Source organism: Larimichthys crocea, chromosome VIII (assembly GCF_000972845.2).
Source record: "Larimichthys crocea isolate SSNF chromosome VIII, L_crocea_2.0, whole genome shotgun sequence".
Lineage (NCBI taxonomy): Eukaryota > Metazoa > Chordata > Actinopteri > Sciaenidae > Larimichthys > Larimichthys crocea.
Window position 1 is genome coordinate 21,875,887 of NC_040018.1, and position 21,438 is coordinate 21,897,324.

General features: G+C 41.8%; 1 long non-coding RNA gene across 1 annotated transcript in view; it reads left to right on the forward strand.

Moving 5' to 3' along the window:
• The window catches only part of LOC113746382 (uncharacterized), a 276,262-nt gene extending 256,263 nt beyond the window's left edge, over positions 1-19,999 (forward strand). The window contains exon 7 of the long non-coding RNA XR_003462818.1: positions 19,275-19,999. This is a non-coding gene — a long non-coding RNA (uncharacterized LOC113746382). The remainder of the gene's footprint in view (positions 1-19,274) is intronic.
• Positions 20,000-21,438: the final 1,439 nt, after the last annotated feature.

A 21,438-nucleotide genomic window follows, 5' to 3' on the forward strand; every position in this document is an offset into this window, starting at 1 on the left:
AATTGATTGATATTTAACTATTTTGTGGCCCATTTTTTGAATAGTGTATTTAATAATCCTGAATCACTGAAGATTATGAAGTAAGGAAACTTGGACAGCGTCATCCATGGTTCATCAAACACCCACAGAGCTCTGGGCATAGGAGTGCCATGTTTCACTGTGACCCACATGCCAAGATGGCAGGTCCACCTGGGACATTTCTCTGTGTTTGCACTGTAACCTAATAAGAGCAGATCATTGCTTAAACACAAGGCTTTATTTAGACAGCACAATGGTTAGTCAGCAGCAACATTATCTGACCTCATACATCTTATCATGCAAGGCACTCTGTCAACAGTGTTACTGGAAGAGGACAGCCCTAATGCTCACACACATTAGCATCCCTCAACAGTTTCCAAGATGGCTGCCAGGATAGATATGGGGGGGTGGTTGGTGGGTGGGGGGGTGCAGCTTGTCAGACACTGATGTTCCACCATGATGACAATGGGAGTAAATGAGGTTTCAGAGACCTCATCTAAGACAAAATCAATATTCTGCCTCCTCAGCTCAGGAGAGAAGGTTTCTGCATTATGTGCTTTAAACTAACACATGGGGAGTGAGAGTGAATGGGCGAAGATGCTCCTATTTTGGGGGAGCTGGAAGATGTCTGTCTCCACCTCCCATCAACATTGTCTCTTGATCTCTTGCACCATCCCATCACATCAACACACACAAAGAAATGATAGATATATTTCTGTCCAGCCCACCTGGTTTGTAGTATCACTCCACGGCCCAGACTGCTTTAAAAGTCAATTACCAGGCTAAATGACTTGAGGAATATCTCTCAAGAATGATGTTTCACACACTTTATCGATGGCAATAGCATTACAGCTGATTAGCGGAACCAAATGTGCTCTTTTTGTAATGCAACACACAGAAGGGTAACTGGATCGCTGTGTTGGCTCCAGCAGTCCCCGGACGAGCCCCGCTGGCGGCTAGACTGGAAACATCCCAGAAAGCCTCAGCCCTGAGAGGGGCTAATGTTTCAGCTGGGGCAAAGGAGCTTGGAATGATAATGTTGATTCACTAAATAGTTGACTTAGAGGTCAGCAGCGTTCACACATCACATGGACAATACAATCTTGCTTTGAAAATACACTAGATTTACTATTTATTGAACAGGGATCAAACCAGAGGAATACCCTGGCAATCTGACTCTGGCACTGGAATGTGGGCGATTTTCTGTCTCTCTCTGTCTGTCTTGTTCCCTTCCATATGCACAGACCACCAGCTTCTTGACTAAGCCAATAATCACGCTTAACTACATTAGTCCATATCCCGTTGTCCAACCTCGTCACAGTTTGGTATGTAAGAACAAATGAGTTTGTGGATTCCTGGGAGCTTTTCTCCGTTTGGCCGACCAAATGGAGAAGATACACTGAAGCGGAAAGTGAAAACGTCCCATAAATTTTGTAGAATGATTTTGGCTATCACTGGAAAAAGCTGTTCCAGCAATCAAGGATTAAGTGTTTTGTTCAAGACCACCTCAACAGCTATACAGATATTTGGGAAGTAATGCCCATGAAGAAGTAACACATTACAGGAGTTACTTCTTCCAGGATAGAGTAGTGTAAGGAGTTTGATGTGGGTCTAGATTCAATTTTGTCTCTGTGTTCAGTAAAGAGAATAGCTTTGAATGTGTTATCTTGGCATTATGGCTGGAGGTGAGAGGAGGCGGCTACCCTAACTCTGTCAAAGGAGGAGAAATACACCCCACAGTAACTCCAAACTTGTCGAATTGACATGATGTTTTTTGACTAGCTAAACACTGTTAAGCCTACATTCAACAATTGCTGGAGGGTTACCAGGACTGCTTCTGATATAGCTGACGTGGGTCAGTAAATGCTGTGCCTCCAAAGTGTAAGTTTACATTATCACAATGTCTCGTTTTATATTTCTGAATGTCACATAAGATTTGGAAAGTCAAGTAACAAGTAATGCAACTAATCACTTTTACTGATGACTAATTAGCACAGTTTAGTAATCATGAATTAATATGAAGACTTAATGAATCCAAAGAATACTGTTTTGTTTTGTCAAAAATACTTTAATAATAAAGATTATTTTTCATGTCTCGTTCTGGAACAAATCTGTTCAATTACTGCTGTCATTACAAGCATATTAGGAAACAGTCAAAAGCAACCCCCCAATTGTTCGAAGAAATACTGCTCCAGTGGTGTAGGGGCTATAAATAATTAACTGTAATTAAGACTATGTACACATGCGGAATGAATTATTTAGGTTAGCATTGATGCATTGACCTACCCATGTTCTTGGATGTGATCTATCAAAACCAAAGTAGAGATTTAGGGCAGAAGGGGGTAGAGGAGGGGTGTATGTAGTAGGAGTGTAGGGCGCAGGTGAGCAAGGGGAAGGTAGGAAGAGAGAGAGCAAGAGCAAGCCTTGCTATAAGACACCCTGCCTGGCATCAGAGGTGCTCCAGGGTATGCCTCAGCCTCTGCCCTGTTAGCAAACCTACGCTATGGCTCAGTTGTTAGGATGTACTCCTACTCAGCTTCTATCTCTACAGCACTGGGACTACAATCACTCAAAACATTTTGGCAAACATTTGCAGCTACTGTTCTTGTGGAGGTATTTTCTCCTTCCTTAATCTTTGTATAACTCCTTCCCTTTCCACTTCAACCTTGTACAAAATCCCACTACTCTCTCTTTTCACTTCAGGCTTTGATATAACCAACAAGACACAGGCCACTGGGAACACAGGCACTCTTCAACTGGTTTGACATTAATAACAACATCTTTAATGCTAACACATTAGGGACTGCAATAATTAATGAGTGAATAATCACCTATGTGAAAAGCGTTATCAATAATTGTATGAATAATGCACATGCATAATGCATTTGCAGTTGCCCCAAGGCAGAATCTGGCGTCTTTGCTCTTGTTCATGACATGGGCTCTACATGATGGCGGAGACAGGCCTGATCAAATGATGGCACACACTACACTGGCCTTACATCCGCTAGCCTTTCTTCCTGCAGCAGAGCCCAAGCTGGCAATCTCATTTTCTGATGTCATCCACCCGGCAATGTGCCTTGGCCCTTGGCATTTACAATGGTTTGCTGACAGCAAAACTGGGAGTCAGCCTTGGAAACCAGGCTGGAAGTAGAGGGGGGGATCTAAGTATTAGCATTCTGCCCGCACCCCTGCTTCATCAGAGCTAATAAGGGAGGCCTGCACCGGGGTCTTTCATCTAGATTAGGGCTCTTATCGCATGCCACCTGCATGGAGCAGCCTGCCATTCATATGCAGATCTGGCCAAGGAAGAACTAGGGTGTTTCCTAACTCTGTCACTTCTCATTGCACCTTAGACATTTCCACTCGCATGGATAACCTTGTTGCTGGCATTCATTGGGATGTCTACTATCCCATCTCCTTTCTTAAATCTGGGAAAGCATTATTAGACGCAGATGTGATCAGACTTTTAACTGATCAGAACATTCGAATTTAGAACTAAAGTATTTTTAATTGACAAACACAAGTTCAGAGATTCATTTTCTGACAGAAAAATACTGACTAAGTATGTTTTACAGTAGATATATTGCAAGAAACTATGCAACACAATAATGAGGAAGATATGGAAAGTTAACTACTGATATTTCTCTCCACATAGAGTAAAGATTCATACAACATTATTTAATATAACATGATGCAGTATAAAAGGATCCTCAATAATGAAACCTGCAATCATATATTTCTTGTGATTTTTTTAGCCACTTGGAGGCAGTGGAAACAGGTTATGAACCAACATTGACATGCCGTTACAATGACATTGGCGAATTTGTGGAGGAACATCATTCATTTGGCATCCACCTGATGAACACAAGTCAAACGCTGATGCTCTCTTAGATCTGTTTGTGGTCTCTTCCAACTCTTGATGGAAATATGCTACTGTTAGTTGCACTAGCTATTCAATAGGTAGTTGTGTCTGTCTGATGTTAAATGCTAAGCCGTGTACAGAGCTTAAAGCTGCCTGCTGCAGCTGAAAACAATTCCATGAGAGCTATGAGAGTGAACCAAAACACTATAAAGTTCCTGGACAGACAGCTAAGCAATGAGCTTAAACACACTATAAAACCTAGGTGAGCTGCAGATTCAGGTGATAATTGTCTGAAGAATCATCACTACAAGCAATCCCGTTCACATTGTTGTCACACTGTCATTTCATGCATTGTTATAGCAAAGATATTGATTATATTAGTTTTAATAAATGAATGATAAACTATATAAATGAGCAATTAATTGAGGTGTGAGAAACATTACATCAACTTTCCTGTCCTTAAGGCAGAAGTGATTATTAATGATTGTGAAAGGTTAGACATGTTTCAATGGGGTGCCAATAAAGACACAATGGAGAATATCGTGATCAATGGGTCTCATGGGGATGACTCAGCCAATCAATGCTTCTCATGAAAACAAACATGTCATTTAAGCCGATGCGTCAACCTCATTCTTTTGCTGGCTGTTGGCTGCAAAGCCACCATCAGTTAATGTTTATTGTAACCAGCCAACCAACATGGTAAATATTTCACTTCTGACTTTTAAAAAAGGTGAGATTATAGCATATGGAGGCTTCATAATAGCTAAGTTTCTCACCTGGATGCATTGTACAGTGTTACTCTTGTAATAGCAAGGGATGCATGGACAGTGCATTGTCTAGCTGTATTAGCTGGACACGGTTGAAAAATTGGTGGCCTCCTCAGTGGACCACAGTGAGTGATCAAATTGGCTGTCAGGGGGTGGGGATAGGGGCATTATCTCCCTGAGACAGTGAGAAATGGGAGTGTGGGACATAGGGGGACACATTAATGAATAGGTGGGGCAACTTTTTTTTCCATTTTTTTCCCCTAGCACTTCCCTGGGCCTGTCAAGGCCTCCCAGGTTTGTGCAATCTCTCAGTGTCAACATCTTTCTGTAAGGCTGATTCAATTAAGATTACGCCAATTGCAGAGAGAGAGAGTGACAGGGGTCAGTTTGATTTTGCTGATTGGCTTTGTGCCTTTTGTTTTTTCAGCTCAGGTTACTGCTTTGCCTGCCACTCGTACTGAGAAGGATAAACTGTCTGTGCCCTGACCAGCTCTTTTGGAGAAAGGCTACTGTGGCGTAACTATTTGAAGTCATGAGTAAATATATTACTCACTGTGGTATAATAGATTATTCTCCAGTGTTTTTTCACTGTTTGCCTCTATAAATCTTACATGCAGGAATAGGTCACAATTCTGTGTTTATAAGTCAGTGTGATGTGGGTGTATGATTGTGTACGTGTTATGCACAATTGGCTCCAGCCATCTGTGTCCCTTCACCCCCTTCTCTAAATGTTTTCCAAAACATCCTTGTTTTGCATTCAACCATGTCAGGACAGCCGAAGGCATGAAGCTAGATCATTGACTACCATGGTAAATAATATCTCAACCACTCCAAGTTGATTAGCCCTCTTATACACAGCAATTGTGGATTCTTCCACAATTAACTAGCACTTGACAACAAAACAGAGATGGATTCATTCAAAACACTCATCAGGGGGGACCTATTCAATCTCAAGGGGTGATGGTGTCTGTGTGTGAGGGTTTTGCTGCAGCATGTTGTACTTTCAAAAAATAACCTTTATAGCCTCTAATAGACCCTGGGCCTGGCACTAACACAATGCATTGACCTCTGCTCCACAGGGTCACCCTCCTTTGCCTGGGTTAACATTACACCCAGATTTTACCCCACAGCTGCAGCTCATTACAATGCCCCATAAAAAACGTAGGCAGCCAAACGAGGGGTGCAAGCCACCATTAAAGAGGTGAAGGGGACGATTGTGGGGGCGAATGGAGAAGTGGGTAAAGAGGTGGAGGGGGGAGGCGGGGTGACTGAGAGGTGGAGAATGAAAACAGAAGCGTTAAGTCATTAGGGTCCATTGTTGCGCTCAAACGGCCGCCACACAAGCTCTCTGTGAATGGGAAATGGAGCTTAATGACCTGAAAAGGAACTTCAAAAGCCGCGACAATAGATGAGAAGGGGCGGCCCCACTCGAATGTCACTCTGCCACTTATTGCTTAGTTGGAGAATGGCTGAGCTGTTTAGATTGGTAATGTGATGAAAGTAAAACTAGCTTGGTGCTTCCTATGGAAATGCCCCCCTTTGCCCATGGTTCTCTTTCAAATAAATAGTTATGGGAGCAATTTATTCACAAACACTCTCAATATCCATTCATTTGTAAGCATGGTTATGTTCTCACATTGTTATTCCATTCACTGTATTCCAATATAGAGAAAGGGACCATGAATGTGTGTGGGTGTTTGTGTGTGTACATTCATATCTGTGTTTATCCATGTCCAACTAATATTTCTTGAGTCCCGTCATTGTAAGTCAGTCTGTAAGATTTAAATTAGCAAAATGCAAATTATATAGCCGCTTATGACACGTGATACATCCAGATCATCCATGCACTGCCCCTATTTCTATGTTAGCATAACCAGCAGTCTGTTAGCTGGTTTGTGTCAGAGGCAAATTGGCTGAGTCGCAGCCATTTAGCTTGTGTGTGAAATCGGGGGTGACAACAATGGTTGCCATTGCCAGGCTGGGGTTGGTAGGAGACAGGATCAGCTGGCATGCAGCTTCTGAGACTGTCAGTCACTCAGCAGCATGTCTGCTGCCACACTGCAGCTGCCAGTTAGCATAGCATACACACTTAGACTACACCCTGCTGAAGTATCCAATGAGTCTCTAGCATCCACAGTTATGTTGCACGACCATATTGGAGAAGGTATGCAAGCAATCAGAAAGTTGATCTGACTGCTGGACCAAGGTGCAGGATTAAACGTTTAATATTTCATCATCACATGCGTAGAGAAACAGCTCAGGTTTAAAACACAATAACAGCAGAAAGTATAACACATCATCACACATATTTTCATTGACCGTTCAAAGGTTAAAACTATTTACTACTACTTGTAATTATTAAGTGCCCATTACTCAGTAATCATTTTGTCTATTTGCCTCTTGTCTCTTTAATTTAATGAAGTAGTTACACCTTCATAGGTTAAAACTGGCAACAAATGTAATGAAAACTGAATGCAGTATGGTCTCACATGCAGAATGGTGGGTTTGTGAATAACAACAACAAAAAAAAAGCCCAAAGTTAGTTTCAATTGTGTAGCTGTGGGCTGACTACCAAGTTTTCAACTCATTCACTGGCCTAAATACTCTGTCGCCTGCAACCAGCCAACAGTATCACAGGATTTGTTTTGCTTTTTTTTTTTTTTTTGGTTTATTTTCATATAGTCTCACTACTTTTAGGTTATCTGTGTTTACTTCTTGTTTTAAGGGAACTTTTAAGTCGCATCTGCTTTCACTGTGACTCACAAGTTCTTTGATCTGACATGGATGCTATTTAATGAAGATAACTGGAGTCGCAGTGAATATACTTGTATTTGCCTGCAGCACCATGTTTGACAGCAGTCTGAGAATACGGCAAATGTGTTTTTGTTTGGAATAACCAATTAGCCTGAGTGCCATGCTCATGAAAATCTTTTTTTTTCTTTCTTTCTTTTTTTCTTTTTTGAAAGAGAGAGGGAGTGTAATTTACTTCCTTCAAGAAGGGATTTACACTACCAACCTATTTAAAGAAAAGCCAACATTGGTTCCATTCATATACAGCAACAAAAGAGTCACATATAGGCAAGTGTACATTTTATAAATTGATTATACACAGTGGCAGGCAGCATGAAAATAAAGTGCCCAGGACATAAGCGACCAGAAAATGAGTTCCTGACTGATTCCCTTGGAGAATTCAACTACTAAGCATCTAGTATCTATGATGATCAGATGTCCAAGATATCCATAAGTCTCCCTGTAAACATCCATGCCACAGGGATACTGACATACTGTCAAGTCAGAGCTGTCAATAGGCTGCAGTCTGTCCTGAGGCAACTGGACATGCACACTCATGCTCATGCACATATGCACAAGCTACATGTTTTATGTGCATACACAAACTTGCACACATAAACCATTTGCTTGCATTGACAGGCTATACACATACATATGTGTCTATTTACTCTATGTTGACCACAAGCATACAGATCCTATCTGTCCTACTCTTTTACTGTTGTTGTTTTTTTAAAAATCATGCACAGCACCAGTTAACCATTGTGAACAACAAAAAAGTAGTATGCAGTCTTGTGGTTTGCCTAAGCCAGACGTCAGTAAAAATAGTTTGTGTTTAGAGCAGATTGCACCCCACATGGTGTACATCTCCCCTCGATACACGCATTGTTTGATTGTCAAAATGGTGAGCAAGTAATGATTCTTCCTCCATGTACATGTGTTGTGAATCTTCTGCATGTGAGATTGTTGCGTCAAAGAAGACAGAAAGAGGGAGTAGGGGCAGAATTTGCTTTGTTTCTCTGTTGTCGGCAATTTATTGGCACGGCTGGCTGATCCACCTAGCTGGCAAGTATAGGGACCCTAGCCCCACAGTAGGTGTTAGGTGTTTCAAAGAGTGCTTTTGATCTGAACAAAGGAAACCAGTAAAACGGCAGTGGGAATAATCAGATATTATGGAGCTTTTATCCGTGCTCTGTGCAGGTTCATTATGGATACTTGATTTTGGCTTTAGGCTAGCAACCAACGATGCACAGTAGGACGCTGAGGACAACTTCACTGAATGCTAAGCCTCCACCCCTCCGATGAGATTTATCATAAATTTAATTTCCCTAAACCAAACTGAAGCCGATCCTTCCTTGAGATTTGGCATTGATTGGACAGCCTACACTCCTCCCTCCCTCTCACTGATGCTGCCTGTATTAAGAAAAGGCCTCACCACTAATTACACCCTCCCAGTCTAATAGAGGCACCCTGTTAAACAAACAATTGATCCCCACTTAACACATGTACCCACGTTAGTAAAACACAATTTGCCAATTTGCCAAAGGCAACACAGACAGGAGAGGGAAAAAGGAGAGGGAGGAAAGAGAGAAAAGGGGAGCAAAGGAGGGAGTCACTGGGGGTTCTTGCTATCAGAGGAGGAGGAGGGATGATGCTGGTGCAAGAGTGGTCGTGGAGGAGAAGGATGGGATGGAAGAGTGGAAAGAGAGAGAGAGAGAGAGAGAGAGAGAGAGAGACAGAAAGAGAGAGAGGTGGAGATAGGTAGTCCACAGCTCTGGTTTCTGGCTGCGTCCCAGCGATGTTCGATGCTGACTCTTTCATCAGTGCTAATTTGACTGCCTGAAAACTTCAAAGGACAATAAAGACTTCTAATGTCAGATAAGTGCGTGTGTATGTGTGTGTGTGTGTGTGTGTGTGTATGCTTCCATGTGAATGTGTCTTAGTCCTTCTACAGGCCAATATATAGTCTCTCAGAAGTGTGGTTCAAACACTGTTAAGTGGTAAAAAAAATCCTTTTAGATGTTAAAATGGTGTTTATCCAATTTTCATAGCTTCTAACAGTTCCAACAGCTATGCCTGCTTTCTACAACAATCCTGGAATGTGAGGTTCATAACATTCGTGTCTACAGCAAATTAAGGTTGAAAGTGATTGAATTTTTACGAGTGTGTTGATTTGCTATGTGTATCTGTGGCTCTTTTCATGCCTGAAATGAATCCTGAATGATCACAGCACAAGTGTATACTCTAAAAGCAGGTGTGAATGCACTGAGGATGCTTTGGGATCCAGTTGCCCAGGTCACATTTGTAAAGGGTCAAGTGCACAAATACTGTACGCAGTGTAGGAGGAGTACACATACCTGTCTGACCACACTTATGGCGAACCTCATCAACTTTGTAGTGTGCATAGAGCAAACCCATCAGAAACAGTTACATTTGCCAATGCCAACCAATTGCAACAAGGTAAGGTATTTTATAACTGTTGTAGCTGTATGCACTTTACTTGTCTTGCTTTTCAGTCTATTTAAAGGGTTGTTAGAATTTTGCTGTAAAATTTCAAAGTTATGAACTGGCAAGTTGTATACAGTCACGAGTGGCCACTTCAGATGTATTTCAGACGCAATCAGTTGCCAGTTATTACCTGCAATTCATGCCAAATACATTCCAACTGGATCCAAATACAAGACGGTCGTTCTCAACAAATCATTTATGTGTCCACATTGCTGTGGGTCTGCTTGTCAGTGTGTGTGCACACACTTGGAGCAGGGGGAATGAAGGGTCTAAGTGAAGCAAACAGATTGCCTCGTTTGCCTTTTTGAACTGCCCAGCACGTTTGGAGAACAGGACGGGAACAACAAAAGGTGTTAATGGCTTTATGGAGGCCCCACGCTGACAGATAGGCCATTATCTTCCTGATTCACTGCAGAATGGATAATAGCTCTGATCAGTTGCCCTCTTTATCTCTAGGGCCAAAGACCTGAACGCTGGGTTAACATATCACTTCAGCCATAAAACTGTTTACAGTAAATATTGTCAGTATATAAACAACATCAGTACTATCGCATTTGAAAAAATAATAATTTATTAATTTACTAATAATGGACATATTGATGGCAGTCACAGTCTTATTTTCTTAAATAAAATAAACAGTGAACAGGTACATACTTGCATGTGGATGTGTACTGTGTAAATGAAATCCCTAACATGTCTGTTTGGTATTTGTTTTTTTTCCAATACATAAGCCTTTTATGATGTTTTACTGCAATGCAAACTTTTGTACGTGTGTGTGTGTGTGTGTGTTAAGTGTTACTTGTCATTCCTTTGTCAGATGTGGGTTTGTTGTTGTGGCGCTTGCCTGCCTGATTAGCTTTGCACATAACGTGTGTGTGTATGTGTGTGCTTGTGTCTGTGTGTGTGTGTGTGTGCATAAAGAGGGGTAGGGCACTGTTGTAAACTTATCAGCTGGTGATGACTTTCCACCCAGCTCTAAGACAACTTAAGCCCTCTCTAATTACAGCACATCTGTTGCAGCAGAGAGGTATTCTTGTCATGTGGTTTAACAAATACTTTCGCATTCAGAGGAGTACATACCTAATGAGCCTCACAGCCCAGGGCAACTCACATCTCCCCACTAAGATCAAAAAAACCTAACCTCTATGCAACACGCACACGTACAGACACACACACCTACATGTGAAAAAACCACAGAGGAGCACTGAGACACACACACACACACACGTGTCAAAAAACACAATACACAGCCAGAGAAAGTCACTGACACCATCCACACACAAAAGGCAGACACACATGCAAACACCACAACAACCTGTTTTTCAAAAAGAGACAGGAACAAATGATTCAAATGAAAGAAGCCAAACTAAGAGCGGGTACATGTTTACACTCTCTGACAACATTCTGAAGGTGTTATCAAGGTGGAAATCAAACAACCCGTCTGCTCTAATTATTACCTGCCCTAAATAAAGAGAAGTTGTCTTTGCAACCTAGGGGATGAAATAGGGTGAAAAAAATAACATCAAGAAGCAGATGAAGAATACACCCACAAGGATATCTGGCAGTCAGTGTAAACGTGCTAAGGTTGCGCTATAATAACCCAGTAAGCTGGCTGTAATGATTGTTGGGGAGACAGGGGATAAAGTGCTTGTCTCAGACTGCTGGAGTCACTCACAACAGGTGCTAGTAGCACAGGCTACAGTCCCTGCTGACCAATCACACTGCCAGTAAGACTGAGGGGTGGAGGCAGTTATGACTCCATTACATCACTGGGTGGAAAGCCATGAGGGATATTGCAACCTGCAAAACGTCAGTCAGAAGAACATCTGCACATGGGCCTAATAGAAGATAATGAGACATCATCGCCACTAAGACAACATGGCACATATACAAAAAGAAAACTGAGCCCAGCTCATCTCCACAAACGGGGAAAACTAGGGCCGTTTATCAAACAAATTGTCCAAAAAAGCCTCAAATTGTTTTCCCTGCAATGTTTATCTTAAGGCTTTAGTCAATCGCTGCTGCTGGATCTGGAGTTGGGCATGACATGGGTTTAGCATATGGTTCACTGCAATGCTGAGGCTTAACTCCAGCTTGTGGTTTCTGACTGTCAACCTCCTTGGCTTAGGCTCCATTTTCCAGAGACATTCCAAATGTCATTATGAGATATATTGCAAAAAAAAAGAAGTCATACACACACATGCATGCATATATACAATATCTCTAACACATGCGCAATCTCATACACCAACACACCATCACGCACATACAGGCACGCATCCTTGCCCATAAGCACACACACGTGTTTCCTGTCTGTATCCGCCTTAACACCATGTGTCTTCCGTGCGGCTAGTCTTCCTCCTCCTTCTACAGCCAATTGCTGCACTAATATGGCTGCACCCCCTAAAGATACAATATACGCTTATTGGCGAGCCACTCTATTAGTGACACAAGGTCACACTGTGAAAATATTAAACTTATGAAGGACCCACACTCTCTCTGCACCCAAATATGCGGAGAAAGCACAAAAAAGGTGTTGTGTCCTCTGTGTATGATTATATCTTCTTCCTTCATCCTTCGAGCAGTGACCCAAGGGCCACTATTTTATTGGTCTCAGATGCTGGCTGCCTCACAATGTACAAAAGAGCCCGTTATTCCAGACCAATATTAAAGCTGGCCTTCGCATGCAGCATTATCCACATGACACACACGCGTGTGCGCACACACACACACACACACACACACACATGCATAATATGTACACAGAAAACTATGTGTTGTGTGTGCCAGTGTTCTGGCTGTGGATGCCTGTAAGCAGCAGAGCCTGGATAGTTATGAGGAGAGCTGTGGCCTCTTTATCCTGTCAAAGGTTATGACAGGCTGACAGAGAAACTGCTGTGTCCACCTTCCGTGTTCAAAACCATTATACTTGCCATGAAAGAGTGCTTTCAATCTAATCAAGTGTCTGTTTGAGTACAGGGAGGCATACAGTACCGTCACATGTTGAATGTATTAGCCAAGCCTCAATGAGTGGGTGAGGAGGTTGGAAAGGATATGAGAGTGTTGATGCTTATAGTGTGAAAACTGACTGTATATCTGCATATCTGTGCATGGATGTGTGCACGTGTGACCCCATTACATGTGTGCCTGTGTGGATATGTGTTTGTTTGTGCATATAGTGTGTCAGTTTGTGTGTGAGCTCAAGCAGCAACGTGTGTGTGTGTATGTGTGTGTGGAGTTACAGCTATCAAATACTTTTAAAAGCTTGATTTCCCTGGGGAAATGACAGAGGTCATCTCATCGGCGAGGGATGAAAACAACATTTGCATCCAATTGGTCACACCCACGACATTAAAGTTTTAGCCAGACAAAAACATGTCAAAGAAATTTACATCGCTGCGCTGACAGCCCTACAGACTCACGGACACAGCCCATTGCCACTTCCAATTATTAAGGCTACTTTTATTGTGTGTGAACTCCATATTCCCCATTACCAATAAAAACATAACAGGGAGGAGATATTTTTTCTTTGTCACAGGAATTATCACCCTCTCCATCCGTTGAATGTGTATCAAGCTGCCAATCAGAATTAGGGAGTGTGCTAGCAGACGAGAGATGATTCGCCTGGCTCAGCCCCCATGCATGGATTTAAATAATAAAAGAGAGATTTCTCTCAAGGCCCTGAGCACCGTGCCAATAAGAGAGCGGGGAAAATGGGAAAATGGCCGTGTGCAATGAGAAATAACTGCAAATTGAGGGTATAATGAACATGTTTAATATTTCATTTCTCTGGATGGAAATATCTATAGTGGGCAGCCTTTTTTTGCTCACCATTTGGTGGAATTAGGCTCTTTTTTGGCCTCAGAAACCATAAAAGAATTTCAACCAGCTGCTGATGCTGTGAGAAAGGAAGAGAGAAAGAGAGCGTCTGCTGGTATAAAGACAGTAATCATTTACAATTACACAACACAAAATCCCTTCATCGCGAGCTGTCTCTCGATCTCATCTACAGCAGATCAAGAGCTCATATGAGTGTTGGCCTGACGATGAGAGATTTCCCCCTTCACTGTGATTGGTGGGCATAGATATTCTCTATACGGTGCAGTAATCACCACCATTTTTGCAATACTTAATGGCACATATTACCCATTAGCCCTTCAAAGTAAAGCTCTTCCTATTACCTTTACTGTTCAGTCTCTGCTGGGCATATATCCTTTCTGAATATACCATCATCACATTTTTCATATTATATATTCCATACACAGTACGTGACTTTTAAAGCTGGAGCCATCTCGATATTTTATCTGTCAGCATGAATAGCAACAACTTAGGAGAGTTTTTATAAGAATGATATCGATTCCATGTGTCCTTTAGCTGAGGAAATCTATTAATATGTGGTCAAGTGCATTTTGTCTACATTTTATAGAACCGAAATTGCATGAAATCTTCTTTTCGACATTACATTACTGGAAGCTCTCGTGTTTTATTTCTCATAGGCCCGAGAGCGCTACTTTTTTGTTTTAAAAGTTTCAAGTTCAGAGACTTTTCCATGTGCCGAAAATCAGAGTAAATGGCCACAAATATGTATCCTAAGTGAAAACAGGTTGGTCGGGTTGTTTATCTTGCCTTTAGTTCACTCCTTATTTTGACTGAGAGACTTTAACTAGTGCCAGGAGCGGCTAGACATTTCAAGGGATTTAGCAAGCCAGTCCACATTATTTACCCCTATGGATAAATACACTTGATAGTTTTTTTTTTTCACATGAATCTTCAGTTCAACATAAAAATATTGAGTCAAGCACACTGCTTTGTTAAATACCCCTCTCTGAAAAAGCTCTTAATGAATGGTAGGAATAAAAATCTTTGTCTCATCTCAGCTGTGATTGAAAATTAAAGGTATAGGGGATCCATTGTTTATCTACCTTGCTTAAAATATTGATTGGTCAGAACAGATATGCTCATCAGGTGTGACCATAGTTGTGGTTATTAGTTAAATACTCCATTTAATCTTCTTTTGGGCCATAATACTGGACACAAATTCCAGTGTCTTTAATACCTAACACATTTAAAACCATGGAAGCATGTGCATTTCTTTTTTGGGTTTCTGCCTGTTTGTACAGGTCATTGGGTAAAAAACCCTCTAACATCATTGGTGGCAACACAGTTATCAATAAAACATATATTCGAGATGCTAAATCTCTCTCCGCAACTTTTTGAATATGCCCAATTTTTGCCTTAACGGCATGCTAATGAAGTTGTCAAAATAGAGGTACCAGCAACATTAATTGCCTTACATGAATAATAATTATGATGATGGTAATGATCATGTCTGTCTGTTATGAGCAAGCATGGATTAGCATTACTTGGTATTAAGGTATTGCGTTCATTAGACGTCCTGAATAGATGCATTAGGCCTTATGTTTTTGCTATAAATCAGCTTCAAAGGAAAACTACTCAGACTGCATTTGGTGGAATGAGGTCAAGATGCACAAACATTAATTCAAAAGCTCTCAACACACAAACTAGAACATAGAGACCAATGGGCCAAAGCAGTTAAAAATTCATTTTAGCTTGTCCTGAATTTGTGTACTTGTGATTACTGACTTTCTCTCTTTTTTTTTTTCTTTACTTTTAATCTGCCTTGGAGTCATAAATTATTCATCTCAGCATTTCAAATATTAAATGCATGTATTAATTTCATTTATCATCTGCAAAAACAAGAGGCAGAAACAAAACTGCAAACTATCACAAATATCCAATTGTGCTTAAGTCAGTCTCAGGAGTAGACAATAGGTTTTATACTATTAATTTTAAGTTTTGTGCAAGCATTTATGAGATGAATGTGGTAAGATTAAAACTGTGCCCTTTCATTTGGAATTGATTTAGCTGTAATTAGCAAGATGAAAATGTGGAAAAGTTAAAATCATTCATGCCTGGTGTGTTTTGTACCACTCCACCTCTCAGAAAACAATATTTACAGATATTTATACAGTTGGTATGTATTCCATTCATTTTAAGGTACAGGCATATCAGTAAGCACAGAGATATCTTTTACTTTTCAATCTGGTCCAAAAACTGCCAGGTTAAGGAGGAGTCAGGTGTCAGCCCATCCCTACACTGTCGAGATCTAGGACAGAAAGTCTCTAATCTCTCTGTGTGGGTTAGTTAGTTAGCAGGCTGTCATCAATGCAGTCTCAGTTGTGCAGAGATTGTTTGTGTGAGGTAGAGACACCTCCACCTCCGAGGCCCCTTCTCCTGTTGTGTTTCTCTGTGATCTTGCAGTCATGTATGTGATTGGATTTTGGCTTAACAAAAACCTGAAATTACACACCTATTGTGTTTCAGCTAAGCCAGCTTTCACTGCGATAGGGGCAGGCTCTGCACGGCTCTCTTGGCTGCCGACTTTTGGGATCCCGCCCCTTGTCCCTTCCAGGTTGTTGAAGGAAAGGGATAACAGGATTAGGTCAGGGTTTCTGCGTAGCATCGATTGCCATATTCAACGGGCTGGTAAAAAAAAAAAAAAGAAGTTACGACATGGGTCACTAGCTACGTGGTGAGATGGGCTCGGCCTTTAGCCTGTGTGAGGAAAGATGGCACCTTGGCAGTGCAAGGTGACAGGACTTGGGAGACAAGGGATAAGAGCTACTCACCATCCTCTACACCACACTCAGGGACCCTGACACTGTACCATCTGTGACGCTACCCCCAGTCCCCTCAGGCTATGCTTATGCTCATCACAGAGATGCTGATAACACAGGGTGTGACTAACACGCCATACAAATCTCCACATCCCAGGCACAGAGAGAAACAGAAAGAGGGGGACACACTTGCACACACACACAAACACACTTACACATAGACTACATCCACTATCATAACCAGCCGTCAGGAGGCAGGTTGCTCTGAACTCTCGGGGGCGTTGTGGATGTGGGTCTATGATGAGTGGGTGGACCCAGACGGGGTAATGACAGGGTAAGGACTATGTATGTCGAGTAGTATGTAATTAAATTTGAAACTGACAATACTATGCAGCAGGGGTGAAAGGTAAGTGGGAGGGGCTTAGAGCTGTGCCATACAGGATTTTAATGGGGCCAGAGTATCATATTTGTTACAGATCTCTGAGACGGTTGAATTCAAAACCCTACACCTAAGCGCCCTGCCCACTTAAGTGTTCTATTTGTGTATGATGAAGTGTCGTGGACAGATAATATACAGTGTTTGAACAAAAGCTATGTCAATTATGAAAACCTTGATTTTATCCTTTTTTTTTTGTAAGTTTGGATAAAAGCGACAGCTGAATGATGTGTAAAACATATTTTCTCACTCACTGCTAGTGATATAAACAAGCCATGGTTTTATTATTTCAGGACTCCACAATGAAAATACATTTTCTTGAAGTTTTTTAAAAATTATTTTTGACAAAAATTAAGTAACTCAGGATCCACTGACTAGCATTTTCCAGTGCTTTGAGAAAGGTCATGAGATGCAGTTGAAAGTTGAAGTGAACCTTGAGTTAATGTTAATATATATTTCAGGAGAGTTCAGGATTTTAAAATGTTTTTTACCTGACAGTTGTTCCAGTAAACACTGTTGAGGTCTGTTGATTTACAGCACAATTTCACAATTTCTGACATTTTGTCTACTGGAGTTAAATGAGAGAATATCTGTGTAGCATATTATATAACTTCCATATGTGATTTATGAAAAATCTTGATGCACTGGTGCAGAGGTGATTTTGAGTGTCGGTAGACCACAGAGAGCATAATAGAGATACACACTGTTCTTTATTCACATTCGTTGGCCTGTGGCTGTTATAAGAAAATGAGGGTGGAGCTCAGGAAATGACTGCTGACCCTCTCTGCTCTCCCTTTCCCCTCATATTCACTCACGCTATAAACACCTCACAGATAAAGGCCTGTATCGCCACACAGAACACACAGGTGTATGTGTGCTTTACCTGCCCAACACATACAAGGTGTTTTCTTGTGCCCCTGATCCTTGTCCACTAAACTGTCTGCATGCTACACTGTAGTGACCTTCCACCTCCAAAGCACACACACACATGCACACACTCACACACACTACACTCAACACACAGACTGCCCTTCTGGTTGTGTTTTCCTCTTTCTTAGCTTCATAGCGGTTCCTCATTATGAAGACACAATGGGACGCAGCGTCTGCCTAGACCAATAGCACTAAGCATAAATAATGCAAGGTCAATGTCTCTCCTCTCTCCTTTCTCTCCTTTTTCCCAAGGGGAGGGGGTGGGATCTAAAGCTCTGACACACCAGCAGGTCCCTTTCAGCCCATTTATAAGGTCTCTGTCCTCTCAACTTCCTCTCTTCCACTTCTCATCCCTCCTCTCTGTTCCCCTGTCTCTTCACTCCATCCCTCCTTCACTGTTTTCCATAGCCACAGTTTGTTTTCTTTCTTTCTTTGGCTTTTCTTTTCATTATTTTCCTTTCTGACCTGCACTCCCTGTCTCTCCTGTAATCCTGTGTCTTCCCTCTCTTATTCTCTGTCCTTGTCCCCTTTCTTCCCCTTGTCTCTTTATCTCCCATATTCCCATTGTCCTCCCATGTCTTCTCCTCATAGACGCCTTCATTATTACACTTTCTCCTTTTCGATTGCTGCCTTTTCACCCTCCACTTCCCAGTTTCATTCGCTCTTTTTAATTTCTCTTTTTCTCCCTTCTCCCATTCACCATGTCCGCCTTTCTTTCACTGTTTCTCTCTCTTGATTACTCTTTGCTCCCCTTGTTTTCAGAGAAGTACATCTTGAAAAGTGCAGGGGAAGGAGGGGAGAAGAGGAGGAGGAGGGGGTAAAAACAAGGCTCTCTAGAGCCAGAGGGACAGCTTATCCTTATCAGACTTCAACCTGCTTATTAGATCCTCCAGGACACGCCACGCTCTTCACTTAAACAACACCACCTACCCCCTCCTCCATCTCTCTCTGCTCTCTATTCTTTCTTTCTCCCTCCATCTAAGGCTTTAATTTTACATCTCACAGCAGGACTAGAGGAGATAGGAGGTGAAACTGGGGCCTTGGCCTGGAACAGCGCTGTCACATTGTTGTTGTATTGTTTATGAAATCTACGAGTTCTGAAGTGAAAGTATGAAACACTCTAATTGAAGCAATTATCATACCAATCCATGTGAGTCATTTCAGCACCAGCACTATACTAAAGGTCTACTTCTTTCACTTAGTGGCTCTATCTCCCACACAATGTATGATGCCTGTGTGAGTGTTTAGAGGATGAAGAGATGGTAGGATGGAGGAAAAGTCCATGCATGGTCTCCCAGCAGTCATTTTCTTTTTCTCCCCCACCGCAGGTCAAAGACAGCCAGGCCAGGAAGCCCCATCCTGCCCCTCAACCATCTGCCGTGCCCCAGGAGCTGCCAGGATCTACCCCCACAGAGCCTGTGAGCAGCCCTCCTTATTCCCCCACACACCCAGCAAACAGCACCCAGTCGCAGGAGGAGGCAGCCTGTCAGAGGGGATCTGTGTTTTAGAAAGGCAAGGACCGGAAAGCTCTCCATACTGTATGTGTACCTTAAGTTTATAGGCATTTTCACATATGGACATCTGACACACATAGGTTAGTATGGATAAACATCCAGATACATCATATTTGTCCAGGTAACAGATATCTGCAGATATTGATATGAGGGCTATCCCTAGTCAGTATCAGGTAAATGACAAGTGTAATTTTTGCACCAACGTCAAAGCCAAGCAAGAGGACTGCTTATCTACATGTGCGTGGGTCTGCGCCATCCAGAGGCAAGAATAGATGAGGGGCACATGGTGAATGTTTCTTAGAGTAACTGTAGGCCACAGGCAGCCCTCCTGCTGCCTGCCCCGAAACCCACAGAGACTTAGTTGAATGCCAGACCTCCATGTGGAGTCCTAAGATAGACCTACTCAGGCAGCAACAGCACAGGGTATCATATCTCTCAGATCCTTACCAAAGACAAGATCCCAACAAAGCGCCCTTGCGGAGATTTACACCAGCCACTCAACCAATGTTGAGGGGCCTGACTGTGGACATACACTTGCACGCCATCTGATTAGTGACATCCATCATATCCTGACGAGGGGGACTCCCTCTGAAAATAAATGTATATTTAGGAGCCTTGCTGTGAGGAAGGGGGGTGGTGGGATCTTGTTACGACAGCCACTCCAGAGGCTAAAATTAATGGCTCTTAGGCCGTCACTGGAGTGACACCCAAGCCCTCAGAGAGCTATCAGCAAGCAGCAGTGGAGAATTCCACAGCTCGCCGCCACGTCCACACCAATTCTCACTACCATGTCGAAGGTGTCTTAACAGCTGTCACTCACAGGGCAAGGCATGATGGGAGGTATGGGTATCCACACATGCTAATTTGCGCTAACAATATGGCATCATCGTTGCCAAGCAGTTTTGACAATATCTTTTTCGTTTAACAACGATGCAACAACAGACGATAATGATGATAACCATTAATTAGTATAATTATGCCCTTAGTCTGATCTCTTAGAAGAAAATCACACTGAATATGTAATATGCTCAAACATCTACAGCCTCTGAGAGAACTATTTTCAAAGCAGACAGGAGAGAACATGTACTCATGAACTTTAATTGTACAGGAAATTCTGGTGTTTAGAAAAAAAACTCTTTTACAATCAGTCTTTAGCTTAGAGGTAAAATAACCCTGCAAGTTGATCTTTTTTTGAAAGGTGATCTTTTAAGTCTGTCCAAGAGTTGAAACAGAACTCTTTAAATACTTCTCTCATAGAGCGGAAAATATTGCTCTACATATAGAAGTTATGCCAAACTTAAGTACAGTCAACACTTGTTGAATATTTAAATTCAACACCAACTTTTTTATTTTTAGAATACTTTTACAATTTGTTAGATGTTGATGGCATTGCAATAACAGATGCATCTAACATGTTATCATATGTTACACTATACAGGCAACACAAATGAGTCTCTGCAACACAGTGTTCTGTGTTGTATAGTGTAAGTGTCACACACAAGCCTGCAGCGTGTTGGGAAATACAGGTTGAACATGGGTCCTTAGTGGAAAAAGGCTGAAATGAGTGTGCTTTGCTCCGGTGGGATTTCTCCCTATTGATCACAAAGGAAATCACCGCCACACCCAAAGGTGAGCCAAGATAACACTTGGATTCAATAACACAACACACATACACACCTCCTCTATCTCTTACAGGCACACACACACACACACACACACACACACACACACACACATACACACTCACTTGGAATAATTTAGTTTAGACACATTCCTTTTTTTATTTCTATTTATACAAAGGGATTGATCAATGAAGTGGAAAATACACATTATCTATTAAGAATAAATCATATTGTCACAATCATTTCATGAGATGAGGTAAAAATATTTTATTCCAACTTTATTGGCAAAAGTATATATATATAGTAAATGTATCTCTGTAGTTTGTCTCTGTTTTCCTCACACCACACACCCCTAT